The sequence below is a fragment of the Motacilla alba genome, chromosome 1 (genome assembly GCF_015832195.1).
Source record: "Motacilla alba alba isolate MOTALB_02 chromosome 1, Motacilla_alba_V1.0_pri, whole genome shotgun sequence".
NCBI classification, from domain to species: Eukaryota; Metazoa; Chordata; class Aves; order Passeriformes; family Motacillidae; genus Motacilla; species Motacilla alba.
In genome coordinates this window covers 104,935,398-104,954,171 of record NC_052016.1, presented here as the reverse complement: position 1 = coordinate 104,954,171, position 18,774 = coordinate 104,935,398, and the positions used below count along the sequence as shown (strand labels likewise).

The window sequence follows — 18,774 nt, the reverse complement described above, 5'->3', positions numbered from 1 at the left end:
AGACTGAGCAGAGAGAAAGGAGCAGACCAGCATTCACACGCAGTTGTATTGCCTTTTGGATGTGTGTTGGAGTTTGTTTGAACTGAATTTCAGACTTCGTAGGATATTTCATTCTTTAGCCTGTTTTTGGTTCAAAGTCTTTATTACAGTCTTGCAGCTTAGAGCTTGTAATGCTTTAGCAAGCTGTAAGGAATTACTGCATATCCCTGAGATCCCTGGCTTGCCGTGCAGAATCCAGCCTGTCTGAAAGCTGGGAAAAGCAGTAAAGGGTGGGAAGCTGATTTTGATCTCTTTTCTAAACAGTAAAAATAGTTCTTAATTCTTTAAAATTCTTTCCCATTTGCTGTCATGTCATGTTTTTTTATCATTAGTATTTATATCTTCCCGGGGGATGTGGGAGGAGAACAAAGCTGGCAAAGCAGCAATGTTTGTTTGGCCCAACAAGTTTTATCAACTTTGTTGATTGAATAAGTGTTGAGATAACAGGGTGCAATAACAATTTTAAGATAGTAAAGCAAATAAAAGAAATTCCAGGGTTTTATTCCTGTAAAAGGAATAAAAGGACAGTAAATGAGGAGATCCATGGGGCTGATAGGATTTTTTTATTGTAGTGTGATAGTCTTTAAGGAAAATATTTATGGAGGAACATTTTATGGCCCCAGAAAGGAGCTGGTGACATGCTATGACAGTTGCTGCACATTTTGGGTCAGGAAGGCAAACATATTTCTCATGCCTTTGGTGGCAACAACATCTTCCCATCACTCTTCACCCAGGCTGTCCTGTGCTGCCTATGCACCTGTGGGGCTCCAGTGTGGGAGCAGGTGCCCAGGACTAATGGCATTGACTCATCTCTTTGGGTCTGCAGGAATTTAATTACTGAACAGCTGCAGCAGGAGCTTAGAGAGATCCCCCTCCCCAGACACACACCAGAGTGGTAAGGCAGACTCTTTTGTGGTTCTGGCAAGCTGATGCAATTTGCAGACTCAGGTGAAGTGACAGCTTGCTTAGATGAGACCCTTGCTCCCCCTCCATGCCATCACTGGGATCTCCCTTTTTTTTTAACCTTTATTTTAGGCACCAGCTGAGACTGATGTTTTCTTTCAAAAATACTGAGAAATCATTATTTTATGATAAAATTGTTGTAAAATTATTTTTTCTTTTTAGTAGTTATCCCATATGGAATCATGATCCCTTTTGGTTTTTGTTTTGTTTTGATTTGGGGTTTGGGGTAGGATTTTTTTGGTTTGGTTTTTGTTGGTTTTCTTTTATTTTTCATTTTAATTCAGCTTGTTTTGTGTATTAGTTTGGGGAATTCTCTTCCTGAGAGGCAATTGGAGACATGGAAATAAAAAAAAGGAAGAAGGAATTTCATACATTCATATTTAGAATTGGAGTTGTCAAATCTAGCCACTCCATCACGGAAACAGCCAGCATCCCAGCTTCAGGGAACTCTTCATCACCAAGCAAGCTTCAAAAGTTTTGGAAGGGATTTTGGATTTATCATTGGATTGCACCTAATATTATGCCCTTATTGCAAAACCTGTATGTATTTTACATGGAAGATGTGCACTCTATTGACAACTTCTCCTTTGTGGACCACCAAGGTCTGCCTACGCCTCCACTTTTTTCCTCGATTGGAACCAGCTCCAGCTCCCTGGGCAGTGAGGTCTCAAGCCCTCAGCCCAGTCTCTGGTTCCACCTCAGCTCTGGATGCAGGGATACAGACAGATCTCTCTCACTACTTGTGTTTCTGTTCTTGTTGGAGTTGCAAGAGGCTGTAGGCAGAAGCCTACACAACTCTGTGAATAATCTCACTGAAAAATACGCGTGTCGTAAATCTGATGTGCGGTGGAGCAACAAGAATAGGGGAAGGGAAGGCTGCCCTGGGCAGGGAAAAGGACTGTTCCTCTCAGGGCAGTGCACGTGGACAAAGCTCTTGGGCAGGGTCACGTTGTCAAGCACAGACCAGGTTTGTCCATGCAACACTCAAGAGATTGTGTGTTCTTTGCTTGTGCCTTGTATCAAATGCCGTTGATACTAGCATGCATTTCCTCATTGAGAGATGCCAGGTACATGAACCTTGTTTTCAACAACTTAGGAAGCCCAGGTTTTAACCATACAGGTCAAAATTTCCCATATCCCACCAGCACCTATTGAAACAGGTAGATGACTAATGACTTCATTTCTAACTGGGAAACCTCAGAATTATAGTTTAGACAGAGATTTCAAACTGGGATTTAAGCAGTTCAAAAGTGCACTGTATTGTTTTGGTCTAATTAACACAACATGGTGATAAGACATTAAAGCAGAGTGACAACACTTTACATTGATAACAGGGGACATTAATGCCTGGAGACACAGTCTACATTGTAAAAATCTGAAAAAAAAGGGCTTATTATGTTAGATAGGTCAATGTGATTTGACCTAGTTTTGCTTTGCTGCTTGGAAATTATGTCAGTATTTGTTATGTCATCTCCTTGGATGAGCAATTTAACATCCTTTTTGCATTGCAGTGTTGTCCTAATATTTTATATATTTACTTGCTCTCTAAAAAGATCCTTCAGGCTAATTCTAGAGATCTGGGTAAAACTGATACAAAACAAAAACCTCCTGAAACCATCTTTCCTTTCATATATGTCCTCTGTGTAACAAAAAGGAGTAAATTTAGTCACAGCAAAATTATAGCTACAAATTCTGAAAAGCATCTTGTCCCCTTTGTATTTAAAACTCAGTAAAGTTCATGAACATAAAATAACTGAACTGTGCTAACATATGTAACCATGCACACCTTTTCCGCAAAGGTTTTTAATTGCTAAGACCCTGCATTTTTAACTTTACCCAGATGCTTATGTAAAACAGAGTGGCTTAAAGGAACCACACCATATTCTTCCCTGAACGGTAAGGTTTCATTCAAAGTCCTCAGTATTTCTCTTGGGGAAAATGAGGTGGTTTTTTTTGGTCTTCATCAAAATCACAAGCCCTTTCCTTCATATTTATGTTCATGTTGTTTTTTCTCTCTGCTGCCATCTGGACTTGTAAGACATTTGCCAGGGCTCAAGTTGTGGTACATCAGGGAACAACCAGGGAATTAGATGTTACAGTTCTTTGCTCTAATGGAAAAAATTTTGCTGTTACAGTATTTTGGTAAATGTTAGCAAAGGAAAGCTCCGTCTGTTCCTTAGCTTTACCTATCTTCTCACAGCTATGCCTCTTACTGTGTTTAACAAATGTAGGGTATGGCAAGGTTGCCCCTTCTTAATATTTCTTGGTCCAAAATGGGTGGCTCTGAAGCCTGATTTTGCTTCTGCTGAAGTCAGTGTTATTGGCAAGGTCAGGTGGATCCCCCGTTCTAAACAGTCTTTTATTGTAGTTATTCAAATACATATTTTGTGACAAATGCTGAACAGATCAGATGGTAGTATGAAAGCAAAAAACAGGCTTTCTTTCCTAAATTTTATTTTACAATTTTTTAAAAATTCCTATTTTCTTGAATAATAAGAAATTTATTCCTGCGTTTCAGCATGAGATTTTTCCTTTCAGTGTCAAAATCAGCTAGGTAAAACCTGTACCATTTCTTCACCATTTCTGCACAAATACATCTAATCTTCAGAAGGTTCCTCTTACTCAGAATTCTCAGCTCATGTAAAATTAAAAATTGTAATAGCTATCTGAATTCTTTGAGCATACTTCAGATACAAATGCTTTACATCCCTTGTTCACCAGCTTAATTGGAACAAAAGCCCAGTATGAATGTGTGTTCAGAGTTGCCTCTTCTTTGCTGTAACATTTGCTCTTGATCCCTAATTAAGCCTTATTACTGAAGGTTAAAAAACCCTCCCGCAATTTAACTCTCCTTGAATGTCTTGACTGCAAAAGAAATTGTCAGGGTAGGAGTCTGCTATTGCCTCCCATGTGCCTCCTTCTTTTAAATGGAACTAAACTGCTTATGAAGAATTAGCAATGACTGGAAATAAAAATCACGTATCTCCAGAGTAGTAAAAGCCTCATGCATGAGGAAGATGATGATTGTGGGCTGACAAGACAATACTAACTAGAAAGACTGTGCAGGGATTCATGGAAAGTTCTCACTCTACTCTGGAGATAATCTGGCCCAAACTTCTCTTCAGCACAGGTTGCTACAGCAATTTCCTCAAACAATATTGAGAATTTCCAGCGCATGACAGTCCACTGCATTCCTGGCAGCCTCTTCCAATCTTCTTTATTTTTTTTTCTCCTTCAATCTAGACAGAATTTCTCTTGCAGCACTTTATGCCCATTGCCTTCTTCTGTCATCAGGCATCGTTGTCTAGAGAGTAGCTCTGTTTCCTCCACAACTAACTTTATAGATATTCAAGTAGTGTGATTAGATCTCCTTTGAAGCTTCTGTTCTCCAGTCAGAGTAAACCTGTTTCCTTCAACCTTTCTTCATATGTCAAGTGCTACAACACCCTAATAATGCCAGTGGCCTCTGCTGGACCCTTCTCAAGTTCTGCAGCTGAGGGACCACAAGCGGTCACAGTGTTCCAGGTGAGACCTTGTAAATAGAGTGAAATAGCCACATTTCTTGGGTTACTGACTGCACTCTTTCTGAAGCAGCCCAGGAGGCTGCTGACCACCTTCCCTGCCAGGACACACTGCTGGCTCCCAGTCAGCTCACTGCCTGCCCCTGCCCCCAGGTTCTTTTCAGCAGAGCTGCTTCTTCAGCCCATCAGTCCCCAACTTGTGCTGCTGCTTGGGATTACTTCTTTCCAAGTAAAGAACATTACATTTATCTTTGTTTAAGCTCACATTATGGCTTAGTTGATAAAAGTTACTTTTCAGTTTCCAAGAGGGACTTCCTGACCAACCTAACAAAACAAAATCAAGCCCCGAAATTTTTTGTGTTTAAGTTCATCTTATTGCATGATTGTTCACAAAGGGCTTTAGTTATTTCTCAAGCATCATCTGTCTTTCTGGACCAGAAATCCTGGGGTATTAGATCATGTATTTTGTCTAATTTGTCTATTTCCATGCTGTTTTCTGTTGCGTGTTTCTATGATGTTATACCTCTAAATATTGTAGAACAGTTAGCTTTAGGAAGACAGATTGTGTCATTTTGGTTTTGAAAATCTGGAAACTGTTACTGGAGAAAACAGGTTTATAGAGAAAGCACTTTATTTCCCCATTTGTCCTGAGCTGATGATGCAGGTATGCACCAAAAGAGACTAATAACCAATGGTGCTGATTTTTTGCCTAATGTTCCCTTGAGTTTTCAGATTAATTCCAGTACACTTTCTTAGTCCAATGATTTATTTTTTTTTAGATCTTTGTATTGAGCCTTGCTGCCCCCCTCCCTGACACTGCTCTAGGTTTTCTGTTACTGCCTCCTCACTTCTCTCTCACCAGTTTTTTGGCCTCCTGCTCCTTCCCCAGATATCTGAACAACACTCTACCTCTCAGAACTGTAAGGTAAATGCAGGGGAAAGAGAGAAGAAATGTTGTCTCAATCCCTCCCCTTTTTCAAATGTGCATTTAACCTCATCAGTGAGGTATAACTCCTGGACCTATCAGTGTGAAGCTGGATGCTTGATCATGACAAAGGAGAAGAAAACTGATTTCCCCCCCTCTCTTCCTGTCCTTCTAACACTGAACTGGATTTGCAAATTTTTCTTGAAAAATCCTAAGATAGAAAATCTATTCTAGCCTTTCTGAAATCTTTTGGCAGATGTTTGTGCCATTGGTTGGTGCTATGCCAAGGAACATCTAAGTGTGTTTGCTTTTTTGAGGTACTTGGGGTGAAGGAAGGGGAAGAGAAAGGAAAGAAAGGGGAAGGTCTGGCTGTTAGTGTTATTCCCACATAATAGCAGGGGAAGCAGCTCTACTTTTCTTTAGAGAAGTACACTTTAAAATATTGGGATGCATTCCTGAGAGTAGACTAGGTTACTTAGAAAATAAAGTACATGAGAGAAGCACAGAGGGAAAACAATTGTGTAGGAGAGGAGACCAGGAGGAGCTCTGCAGAGAAGGAAAAGATTAACCATCTGTCTTCAAACTGCATTAGGAAAGTAGAAACAGGCTTTATCCAGAAATCGAGAATGAACCTTGTTTGAAAATCTTGGGGATGAAAATAGGATTTTTTCAGTGGTACAAAGTCGGAACTTGTCTTGGTAAGCTCAAATGAAAGAGGAATAATACAGAAACTTCAAGAACTTGGAGACAAAGAGAAGGAAGGTAGAAGACAGGAAGGTAAAGAGGACAAATAAGACCTCTGTAGGCTTACAAAGGGGGTTAAACACTTACAACCTCCATTGAAACAGTCTGGCCTTTCTCTTCTTAAAAGACCTATTCCCAGTGGTACTTGTTCTTCACATTTGCATTGCAGTGTAAAGGTGTAATGGGATGATCAATGGAGTTTTGTTTTATAAATCCTCTGGAAAACTATTTTCCTAGCAAGATTTTCTTAGCTGTGTCTTTTTAAAGTTCATGAGAGTGTTCTGGGGTGTTGGGTATTTTAATGTCTGTAAAAAGCAGCTAATATATAAGGCTTCATTTTCTCATCAAGCTATAAGGCTTCTGACTTTTTCAGTCTTGAGGTCATTATATAGTGTGTGCAAATAAATGGTCTCTACCAGATGCTCCATGAGGGCTAGAGGTACATGTAATCCTTAAAAATGTCAAATATACCAATAACTTTAGGCATCTTCATTTCTGAAATTTGTCAGCTGGGCTTCTGGGGCAGCATCAATGTAAAAAATTCTGAAAATAATTTTTACTGTAAGATGCTGTTAAAAAAGGGTTTCGTTCCAATTGTAAGAACGTTGCTCCTCATGAATTTGTAGATCTTCCACTGCATGAATAAAGAATCACCATGCAGAAGTGACAATTCCAAAGCTTACCCCCACAATTTCATGATTACGGTTCCATGGGAAAAGCTATTTTTTTGTGATAAAGACATTTGATGTCATCTCAGTAAAACACCCTGTGAAAGGTATATAACCTAAGTGTCACGATATGGAGAGATGTGCAATGCTGTGCTTCAGGCCAGGCATAAGTCCAGCCATTATAACTGTAAGGTCAATTATAATTAATTTTCTTAGCTTTGGACTGTTTCATTTGAAAGTTCTGTGCAAAGACATTCATAGGAGATTTAAAAGATGTGTTAATGTGTTATGTTGTGCAGATCTACACTGAGCAGTACTGGGATGGCATATGCACTGCAGGAAATGAAACAAGCTTGGGGATTTGCTCATATTTACAATAGACATTTATTTACTTAGTGTGTTCTTTCTTGTGCAGGGTGAAAAGGTTACATATGTCTTCAGGTGATAATGGACAAATTATTTAATTAATAGGGGTGATTTTGCTCAAAATCAGAAGGTCAAGAATCTCTGCCCAGTGTGTGGGAAAGAGCGATACTCAGAGTGATTAACACCCAGAGGAAATTTCTGAGTTTATTTTGGCTGGCCTATAGTTGATAATTCCCTTGGCTAAAGGAATGCCTGGCTCCATGTCAGTCACCATTTCCAGAGCTTAACTTTGAATAGCAGTTATTTCTCACACATGTTGGACTTGTCAACTCTTGTTTTAGAGACAGGATGCAAACTGGCACATAGGTAAACTATAGTATTTGAGGGTTTTGTTTCTACTTAATTGTTGTTTTTTTTTGTTAAGACTCCATTAAAAAAAAAAAAAGGAAATATAGGAAAGTTCTTGGTATAACTCTATTTGTATGAATTAAGAGACTTCATGCCACACTACTTTGTTATGTGGGCGGAAGAAATTTGACAGAGGTAAGGAGAATGGGAAAAACAAACTCCAGTAGCTCAGAAGGGCACAAGGAATACCCACTCTCCAAATCTTAATTATGCAAGTAATGTAATAAGTCACAGTATCTCAGAAAATATTTAAGGGAGATGGTTCAAAATATCAAAAGCCATAAAAGGTTCCAGAATAGCTCAGAGTGAGGGAGACAAATTGCTAGTGTTCTTGCACTAGCAGAGAAATTTGGGCAAAACTGGCAAAAATCACAAATGATAATAGGAAGTAGACAATGCTCACACTAAGAAAAGCTGCTCCATAAAACAATCTAAACCCCCAAATTGGACCTTAGAAAGTTCTGTCTGGCCTCTAGATGTATTATAAGTTTAAGTCTGAGAATGTAAAATGAACTGACCATGTTTTCCAAAGATTCAGAGCATTTTATTTCAGTGGATTAAATAATTCACAGATGTTTTACCATGCCAAAACTTGGCTGTGGTTTAAAGCATCATTTCAAAGGTTTGGTACAAGGTTGTGTTTTTAATATTCTGCAGATTTATCTTTATCTTTTAAATGCAAATGTGCTGGGCCAGGAATCCTGGACTTGGGTCAGTCTGTGGTCTTTTACATTTCCATATGTCCACGCTGCAACTGAGGAGTTTGTTATTCAGCTTGTTTGGGGTGGTGACCTCCAGTTCTCCCAATCTAACAGCACAGGGAGTTCTACTTTCATGTCAGCCACTATATGCTCTTTATTCATCTTGGGGGGACGACACAGTCTAAATCAATTTATGCTGCTAGTTTTCTAATACCTGTTTATACTTCCCTCCAGAGTGCCCAGCAGTTCAGCAAAGACTTCCTGCATTTAAGTGGAAAGCATCAGGGAGCAGCTTAGGTACAGAAACCACAGCAATTGCCTCAGCAAAACTTAGGAACAAGCACAGGAGTTTCGGTCTGAAAACTCATGAGAAAAAAACAATGGAGTGAATATTTTAAATACATTAATTGAACATGGGTTTATCTACCTTACTTAACTAAATTTTTAGGTGTCTGGGTCTAAATATGTAGCTTATTAATTTTATCAAAAAGGGAGGAGTTATAAGAAGGGACCTGCAGAATCATGTCTTTCCCAAAAATACCTTGTATAACTAATCTTTATCATCTGTCCAATCTCTCTTCAAATGATGGATGGATTGACATAAACAGCTGAAGCCTCCTGGTGCTATGTTGGATATTCACTTAAATAAGGAAGAAAAGTGGTGGAAAGGCTTTATATAGATTGTGGTAAAAGATACTTTGTGACACAGGTTTGATCTACGCAGAAAAATACAGAATAATGAAAATAATATTGGGAGTTTGCTGTTCTTTGAGAAGTCAGGCTAAGTGAAGGGTTACTGTGTTAGTGTTTCAGCAAGGTCAATACAGCATGAAGAAACAGGGTATCAAGAAAAGGTATCTCCAGTCGGTAATTTAAAGAAAATAAGAAAACCTCATGCTAGCCTTAAATCCAATTTACACTCTTTGTTTCCTCTGTTCTCCCTTCCTCCTTATTTAAAAATATTAAAATGATAGTGGTGTTTTGGTTTTGGTTTTGGTTTTTTTGTTTGTTTGTTTTTTAAGGCAGGAATAGTATTTACAGAATGAGACAACAAAAGATTGTGCTGCCTATAAAAGACATACCTTTTAAAACCAACTTCGACAGAAAATCCAAGTGTGATATTACACTGATTTAAAAGGCATTCATAGGCATTTGCATATAGTTAAAATTTTGCAAGAAATTCAGTGACTCATTTAATATGTATGAAGGAAGGGATACCATCCAGAGGGAGCTTGACAGGCTTAAGGAGTAGACCAATGTGAACTTAATCAAGTCAAGGCAATGCAACCTGAGGGATGAATGGATTGAGAGCAAGGCTGAGGACAAATACTTTGGGATACCGGTGATGAGAAGCTGGATATGAACTGACAGTATGCCCTTGCAGCCCAGTAAGCCAACTGGGCTGCATCAAAAGCAGGTCCATGGAGGTGAATTTGCCCCTCTGCTCTGCTCTGGTGAGACCTCGCCTGGAGCACTGCATCCAACTCTGGAGTTTCCAAAACTGGATAAACATGCACCTGTTGAAGCAGGTCTGGAGGAGGGTCACAAAAATGCTCAGAGGAGTGGAGCCCCTCTGCTGTGAGGACAGACTGAGAGAATTGAGATTGTTTGGCCTGGAAAAAGGAAGACTCAGAAGACTTTATTGTGGCCTTTCAGTAATTAAAGAGGTCCTACAAGACAGCTGAAGAGTGTGTGGTGATAGGACAAGGGGCAACAGTTTTAAATTGCAAGAGAGTGCATTTAGATTGACTGTAAGGAATAATTTATTTTTTTTTATGATAAGGGTGGTGAGATACTCAATCAGGTTGTTCAGAGAAGTTTTGAATGTTCCATCAAGTGCTCAAGGTCAGGCTGGAGGGGGCTTTGAGCAATGTCATCCATTATTGTTGGTGGCCAATAGTAGAGGTGTTGAAGTATATGATCTCTGGGTTGCGTCAAAAAGACTTTTATTCTGTGATTTTTTTTTCTTTTTGTTTATTTAGGTCATGTTTTAAGCAATATTATGAGATTCCCTCTTTTAATGAGGCATTCTAAGCTTGATTAAACCATGCATGACTGCATTCCGGAAAGTGTAGTGATTTAACTGGAAATTCTCTGGATATACTGCACTTTTGTGATGGGAGTCTTCTGACAATGGGGATGTCTATGTTTTAGCCCACTTGCTACTAGCTTCTTTTGTAGTTCATGGATACAGGTACTTCAGGAATAAGATTTTTCTTTGCACTAAAACCATAAAAAACTGCAAGATAAAATAATTCCTGTTGAGTAGGAAAGTATCCCAGGATTACAAGGATCCTGCCATCTATAGGCTTCTATATTTTAGACGCCTCTACTTCATTAGATGAACAGAAATTTAATATTCTTTAGAAGAGGCTTTGTTTTCCCTGACATTTGTAATAGCCCCTTCAAAGATGGCTATATAAGACATGCAGCAAAATCCTGCTTTATGTTGTTTTTCTGATCTAAAGTCAGGTGAGATGAATTTCAGCCTTTATAGAGAGTGTGCCCAACCAAGGTTAGCAGAGTGGTACTACAGCCAGAGTCTCCTGGCAGCCAGAGATGATTTCTTTACCAGAATTATAAGTGCTCAATGGTATTTAGTCACGATGAGCTGAATGAAGGCACAAACTGACAATTTAATTCCAAAAATGTTGACTTCAGAAGCATTTCTCCCATCCAGAATGTAATTATGGTTGAGACCTATATTACACCTGGAAAAATCCTAATGGGAACCTTACCCGTGGAAGGAAATGTTGCCTGGCTCATACCACACATTTTTATCTTCATAAACCAGGATTGCAGTCATTAATATCTCCTGTCTTTTCCCACTCATTCCCATAATTTCACATTTTCCTGTATATTCTATTTCTGAAACTCCTCATTTCCCACATTCCAGTCTTGCCCACATTTAAATTTTTGGTCAGATTTTCCTGAAGGTTTTGGTGTATTCAGTGCCTGTCTCCACATTAACAAGTCATGCAGGACCAGTTCACAGCAGATCAGGAGAATGAAATTATTGATGCAGAGAACCCAATACCCAGATTACGCAAGTTTTTTTACCCATCCTGTACTCCATATAGTCAGGGCCCAAAGACTTCATTAGCAGCAGAAGGTCATTATTAAGTACTCATCTAAAGCTCATCATCTGTGCTATTACGTCTGAGAGGATGAGACTTCATGCACTCCAGTATTAGCTAGGGATATGACTCCAAGCCTGATTAACGGAGAGGATTGGGAGGTTGCTTAAAAATGTTCCCATGACCTGAACAAAAGCACTACCAGGAAGATATACAGCAAGCACAGCTCCCACTTTGCAAGGGCACAGATATCCTTGAATTAGCATTTGTGCTGCTCATTTCCCTAATGTGGCTCTCCAAGCCAGGCTCTCCCTGAGTGGCAGTGCTGGCAATGCAGATCCAGCTAATGAGCAAGCCACGCTCAGGGGCTCAAAGGAAAGGGCACAGCGGTGTGGCTGCTCCTCAAGTTAGGAGGTAAAGTTATACATGAGTGAACCTGGGTACTCTGAACACCGTAAAAATGATGAAGGATGGGCTTAGCAGGAGGAAGATGGGTATGGGTCAGACTGGCAGAGAGGAGTACTAATGCTAAGCAGTGTTATGGTGCTAATCCTTTTGACTTCCTCTCTGGGCTTTGTTGTCAGACCCCTATTGGGGCCTGATTATTCAGACTTTGCTCTGTCTTCCCAGGCACCCGTTCTGAGCAGAGCTGTCTCTTTCCATAGTTAACAGGGAGCTGAACTGCAAAAGGCAGCTGGTGTTTCTTCAAGGTGGGAAACAGGTTTTTGCTGTTAAAACATTGTAGCTCAATCAAAGTTGGGGAATATTCGCTGACCAAGCATATGAATGTGTTTAGGATGTTATGCTTCTCAGAAGTATGACAGCATTGTATTTGCATTGCATTATTTCTTATCTCAACTAACCATGGAAAGATCTCTTCTATAGAAAAGCTCAGGAGTACATAAAGACACTGTTGTTTCTCGGAGTTAGTGAAGCTATGAAATGCATGAACTTTACCCCTTGTCTCTACAAAAGATTTGCCAGTTCTATGAATTTTAAATCCATGGGAAATTTTTGTTGCCCTCAGCTGCTGAGGTTCAATGGCTAAAACTCTTTTTGAAGTTATGCTTGAATGCTGCTTTCTTTATAGCCTCCAAAATGACACCTTATGTTTTTCCTGCATTCATAACACTGAGAAGAAGATGAACAAGTGTTCCCTGTTCAACCAACCGTCATATATCATCTGATCTGTTTGGCTGCTTGAATGTAGTGATTAAAGGCCCATAATTCCAAGAAATACTAAAATGTATTTAGCAGTTTGATGTTTTAAAATCTGGGAATAAAAAGGCAGATGTTATGATCCATGAAGGAACAGTATGTACAAACTGGGGGTAGGGCACAAGAAAAGTGGAACTGTTTCCTGTGTAATGAGCTATGCATGGCAAAGGCTCTAAGGAATGGCCAGCAGCAAAGAGCTACCTACAGATGTAATATTTTTACGTTCCATTAAAGCCTCATTCTTTTAGAATATGTACAAATTTATGCTGCAGGAAAATATGAAGCCTGTTGTATGACTCTGGTAAGGAAGAAAATCAAACTTTGAAGGACTAGGCTATCATTTGGAAGAACTGCATCTATCCAATTCTGATTTTTAACGGAGTTTTTTTGAGGTGAATGGGAGAGAACTTTCATTCAGGAAGGAGGTGATAGTATACTGAGCACTGGAAATGTCATGGCACACATGGGCATTTGCAAATGGCAGCTTTTGGCTATGTGAATGTAGCTTCATTTGTCCTCACTCAAGATGATGGGGAGAAAGAACACTGTATTTTCAAGGTCACTAGAAACATATTAAATGGATCTGTTTTTAAAGGCTACTTGAGAATTCTCAGAAAACTTGGACACAAACTGGTTATATAAAACACATATATTGTCATATGCCTTTTTTGAAAATAAAAGTATAACAGTAATAAAGGGAAAAAATTAATTTGCCTTCAATTTTCCCATCCATGTAATAAACCAATATCACAACCAAAACCATTCCAAGACACATCCTGTCTACTGAGTCAGAAAAAAACCCCTAAAGATCCCAATTTGAGAGCTCAGATAGGTCTCTGCATCTAAATTTTGTTCTCTAAGAAAAACTGTGACTAGTGTCAGAAAATTTATCTACCACTTCCCCTTGGAAATCCTTCTTATTAGTTTAACTTTGAAACATGGTCCTAACTTAAAATACATCAGGTAATACCCACCAATAAGCCTTATGTCCAGATTTCTGTCTCTAGCAGTGTGTCCAGCTTGACAGATACAGAAATATCTTCAAGGAGGGTGGTGAGAAAACAGTGTTGCCAGACAAGAGATTGGCAAAAGTGTGATTTTGTTGATTACTGGAGCCATTCTCCCTAACAGCATTCTGGTAACCTATTCACTAACCAGTTGTCCTGGAAGAGTTGGCATGTTCCAGATGCTGTACCATCACAGAACTCTTTTCCACTCCCCAAGCATCTGAGAAAGGCAGACAGGAAACCCAAGGGATATTTGCTAACATTGCCCATAAAAAGACACCCCTTCCCCCTATATCTTAACTACATATTTTTACAATGTCATTTTCCTGATATAGACAAAAATACTTGCTTCTTGAAATATTTAATCTGAAAGCAGACCCTCATTTTTTAATATATGAGGTAGTAGAATAAAAATATATATGAGAGAATGCTTTAAAAGTTTGTGTGTTCAAAATGTTTTGTCCTAAGAGCAAGCGCCATTCAATGTACAGGGCATCTGTACCAAAAAGGAAACTGATCCTGAGAACTAATTTAATCTGCTACAATAGGGTGGTATTTATCTTCAAACTAGACAGAAGAAAACTTTTCAAGCCCTTGTGTACAGGTCTGACTCAAGTTAAAGAAAGATATTTATCATAGAATCTCAAGTAGATGGTGAAATATTATGCTTTGAATTGTTTATATTCTCCTCAGTCTCCTTTATATTATTTAAAACTTGGCTTTGCTTGGCATCTGAAATAGGATATCCATGTTCCTGATGCAACATGGACATAGGTGACATGGAGTTTTTCTTGTCTGACTTTTTAGGGGAGGGGTGCTAAACAAATGTAGCTGAAAAATTTACATCACTCACTGATTGAGGGCTCAGGTTTCATATGTCTGATTTACACTGTTCAGACCATTAGTGGTGGCATAGACATGAATAATTCTGTTCATAATACTGTCAGATACTTTTCCCTGTTACTTGTGTATAAGATCTGAATAATATAATTTACTTTATTGGCTTTGAAAGTGAAAATCATTCTGCGTGTTGTGGTCAATCACTTTAAAATTTTTCACTGTAGTTCTCATTTCAAGGCTCTCTCACCAAGTAAGTGTTTGGGGGTGTTCTTGCTTTTTCCTTGTATGCACAGAATATGAATTTTTCACAGAAGTGAAAGAGATAACATCTAAAGATAGGCTGATAATACCATGTAGTTATTTATTTGCTTCATAATTATAAACCACTTTGATCACATTCTGATTATGTACAAATGGTCCAGGCCACCTTCCACCTAGAGACTGTAGCAAAGCCCAGTTTGACTTCATAACAAAGCACTCAGGAAGACAAGGACTGTGGTTTTCAGAATCACATTTTTGTGCTTTCAGTTCCAGGAGATGGTAATACTTATTACTTCATCACCCAAGTACAAACATAATACAAAGCCATTGATCTGAAATATATATGGGTTTTTTTGAGTACTAGCCCTTCAGTATTTAAAAATAATATACAGTAATACAAGTGCTGAAAGGAATAGAATTTCTTTGCTAAAGATATTCTGTACTTTGGGTGTGTGATAAAATTCCAGCATGAATGGACAGCAAAATGAAGTATTAACTTTCTTTGCCTCCTAAGGAGTTCAAAATGTTTTGCTCCTCTGGGATTTAATGTAAATGATGCTGGATATTTAGTCTACAGCCTTCTATTCACCTTTAAAAAGCCTAGGATATAATCTGATTTAGATGACAATTGAAAGAGCTCAGCAGTCTCAGTTTAGTCCCTTTTTTATTAAATCACCATCAGACACTTAACACAGTGCTGATCTTGGCAATAAGACTCATTTTGAGGCATACTGGCACTAATGGAGTAAAAGAAGCAAATGAAATCCAGCAAATTCCTTTATTTTAAAAAGCACAAGCATTTATGGAAGTTTTGCAAAGACAAACCATACCTACTGCATGAGATGCCTTTATTCTCAGAGATGATAGACTATTCTGCATTACAAATGGCAAAGATATTGATACTGCTGGAAAAAAAAACTCCTCAGTAGGAGGAATTGCATTATGGTAGCAGTAATTTATACTGGCTTATTAAAGATATCAGTGTAGCAGAATCTGGCCAGATGGTATATTGTCAGGTGTGGCCATCAACTCAGAAATTATGCTAAATTAAGAAGATGCCTGGATCAATATCTTCAATTATCTATTTACATCTGATCTATTCCAAATCTTTAATGGAGCTGATAGGGTAGTGTAAAGATCTGCAGCAATAAAATATATAATTACTATCAGTTGATCTCAAAATAAACAAAAACATTTCAAGTAATAAAGGCAACAGCAAAGGCTTTCTTTATTGAAAGGAAGTTTCTCATTCTGCATTATTGCATTCTGAACAGAAGGGTCAGTTGCAGTTTTTTTAAATGGTGTACCAGTTAATTCCATTTCTGTAATGATCTGCAGATCAAAAACTATGCATTGCAGCCATCAGTATAGATTTTTACAAGATACAGGCCAGACATAGCAGAAGAAAAAGGCTTAGAGTCTAGCACTTCAGGGGGCTAAGGTGTTTTAAAGCTACTATTCAAATGGATCATAGCCTAATCCCTGTGCTGCCACTCAAGATAGTGATTAAAAATCACCCATTCAGGCAATTGCTTCTGGGTGTTGATGTGCCGGGTTGTGGGCATGGAGTTAAGGGGGTGGAGAAGAGGAAGGTTTGTGAATGTATGGCTGATGTTTGACAAGCTGAATTTCAAAAAGAAGGAGGGGAAAGCAGAGGAAAAGAGGGGAAAACTCAGCTTGCCTCAGGAGGAAGGAAAAGGAGAGAACAAAGCTTCCTTCAGTAAGCTCAGCCAGTTTTACAATCACAATTTCTGAGTTCCTCACAAGAGAGCTCCCCCCATCACTACTCTAAAGAGAAAACAAGATTGTGAAATCAAAAGTCAGCCCTGGGGGAGGAGAAGGGGAAGGAAGTTTGTAAATGAGACAGGATTTATCCTGAAATAATAACCTTAGCAGTGATAGCAGGGCTCCTGGTGAAACACTTGGTGGATTTTTTTAATCTGTCTCCTTAGATGCTGAGTGTCATTTTTTAAGCAGGCTCTTTATGTCAAAGGAGATTAGTACTGGTGACAAAACAACTTATTCTTGAATGTGAATATGGAGAAAAAAGTACTTTTCCCCATCTTCCCCCGCTGGTAATTCTGATATATTTTGGTAATTCTGGTATATATTGCTATATTATTTCCTTGTTTATTGTGTAGATTTGTTTGTATACAATTACTCCTAAATTACTTTAAAAAAATAAATGTGGAGAAAACACAGTTGTTCTCTTGATATCTAGAAAAAGAGTCACTGGAGGTAGCATTAAATCTTCTTTCAACTTTAAACATTTAAGTAACTGATGGCTGTGCTGCTGCCTTTTGAATCCATGCATGGTTGCTAAAATATTTCATCTCTCAGGGTTTCTTACCTGCTAATGTGAGGAAAATGTTTTGGTTTCTCAATTTTTATAGAAAGTATCTCATTGAATGCCTAGTACACTCAGCTTCCTGAGCAAGGAGGGTAATGCCAGTGTGAGCTTGGTGCCAGGAGCAGATCATCTTGAGTGCCATCATGTGGCATGTACAGGGCAACTGGGGGGATCTGGCCCAGCCAGCGTGGGTTTAGGAAAGGCAGGTCCTGCTTGACCAGCCTGATCTCCTATGGCAAGGTGACCTGCCTTGTGGATGAGGGAAAGGCTGTGGATGTTGTTTACCTGGACTTCAGTAAAGCTTTGACAGTTTCCCACAGTATCCTCCTGGAGAACCTGGCTGCCCATTGCATGGACATGTGCACTCTCCTCTGGGTGAAAAAAATGTCAGGATGACCAGCCCAGAGAGTGGTGGTGAATGGAGTTCATCCAGCTGGGGGACAATCACCAATGACATTTCCTAGGGCTCAGTACTGGGGTCAGTTTTGGTATGTGTATCAATGACCTTGATGAGGGCATTGAGGCCACCCTCAGTCTGCAGATGACACCTCACTGGGCAAGAGCGTTGGTCTGCTGGAGGATGGAAAGCTGTACAGAGAGATCTGGACAGGCTCCTGGATTGGTGGGCTGAGGCTAATGGTACAAGGTTCAACATGACAAAGAGCTGTGTCCTGCACTTCAGTCACAGCAGTCTTTAGCCATGCTAGGGGAGGTTGAGGTGAGACATTAGGAAGAAAGTTTTCACAGAAGAGGTAATTGGGCATTGGAATAGACTGCCCAGTGAGGGGTGGAACCACCCTCCCCAGAGGTGTTTAAGGAAAGACTCAGTGCCTGGGTCTATTGGACAAGGTGATGTTGGGTCATGGGTCAGACTCAGTGATCTCAGAGGTCTTTTCCAACCTAGTTGATTCTGTATCCTACATATCTAGGACTGCAAAAGTTGCTTTTTACACAGAGTCTTTCTCAGAATAATACTTCTGAATCTGGCCTTCCCCCTGCTTTAGGAATCATGTTGTTTCATTGAATTATAGACACCCCAATATGAGTTGGAAGCTTGACAGGCTCTGTTGCTACCACCTAATTCTCCACATCTTGTTTATGTCTTTTATACAGGAGCTCTGCTACTCTTCTTGTCAGGGATTGATACTCATCTTTATTTTCCAGAGATGTATATAGTTTAGGGGAGGAAAACTGTCCAGAAAATACTATAAATAATGTGTACATATTTGACCCTTTCACATATGTGATGTTGATGACTTGAGTTGAAAGACAAGCAAAAAAAAATAGTAGCGGCTTCTATGAGGGTTTTTTTAAGGCTTGGTTCTTACAACCTGGAAATGAGAGCAGCTTTAACTGGTATTTTAGGTGTTGTTTAAAATTGGGTAAAGAAAGATCGTGAAAACAGACTTAACTTCTTGCTACTGGCTTGTGGGGGTATTTTTATGTCATTGAGATGGAATTTCCCATCATCACTGCACTGGAAGTCTTCCAAGTGCATTTGCAAGATTAGCAGAAAGAGGAAATGTATGTTGAAACAGGTTCTGTCCATTTCTGCTTGGCTTCCGTAGGTCTGGCCTTTGTGAAAGTCTTGAAGAAATGCTGGATCATCCTTTCCTGATATGGTAATCCAGAAACCCTGAGCAGGGTTTGAAGGAAGTGATATAAACTGGATATGAGCTATATGTT

General features: G+C 39.2%; 1 protein-coding gene across 5 annotated transcripts in view; it reads left to right on the top strand.

Annotated features, from left to right (window-relative positions):
* Positions 1-18,774, top strand: part of MID1 (midline 1) — a 244,380-nt gene that overhangs the window by 104,008 nt on the left and 121,598 nt on the right. The window lies entirely within an intron of this gene.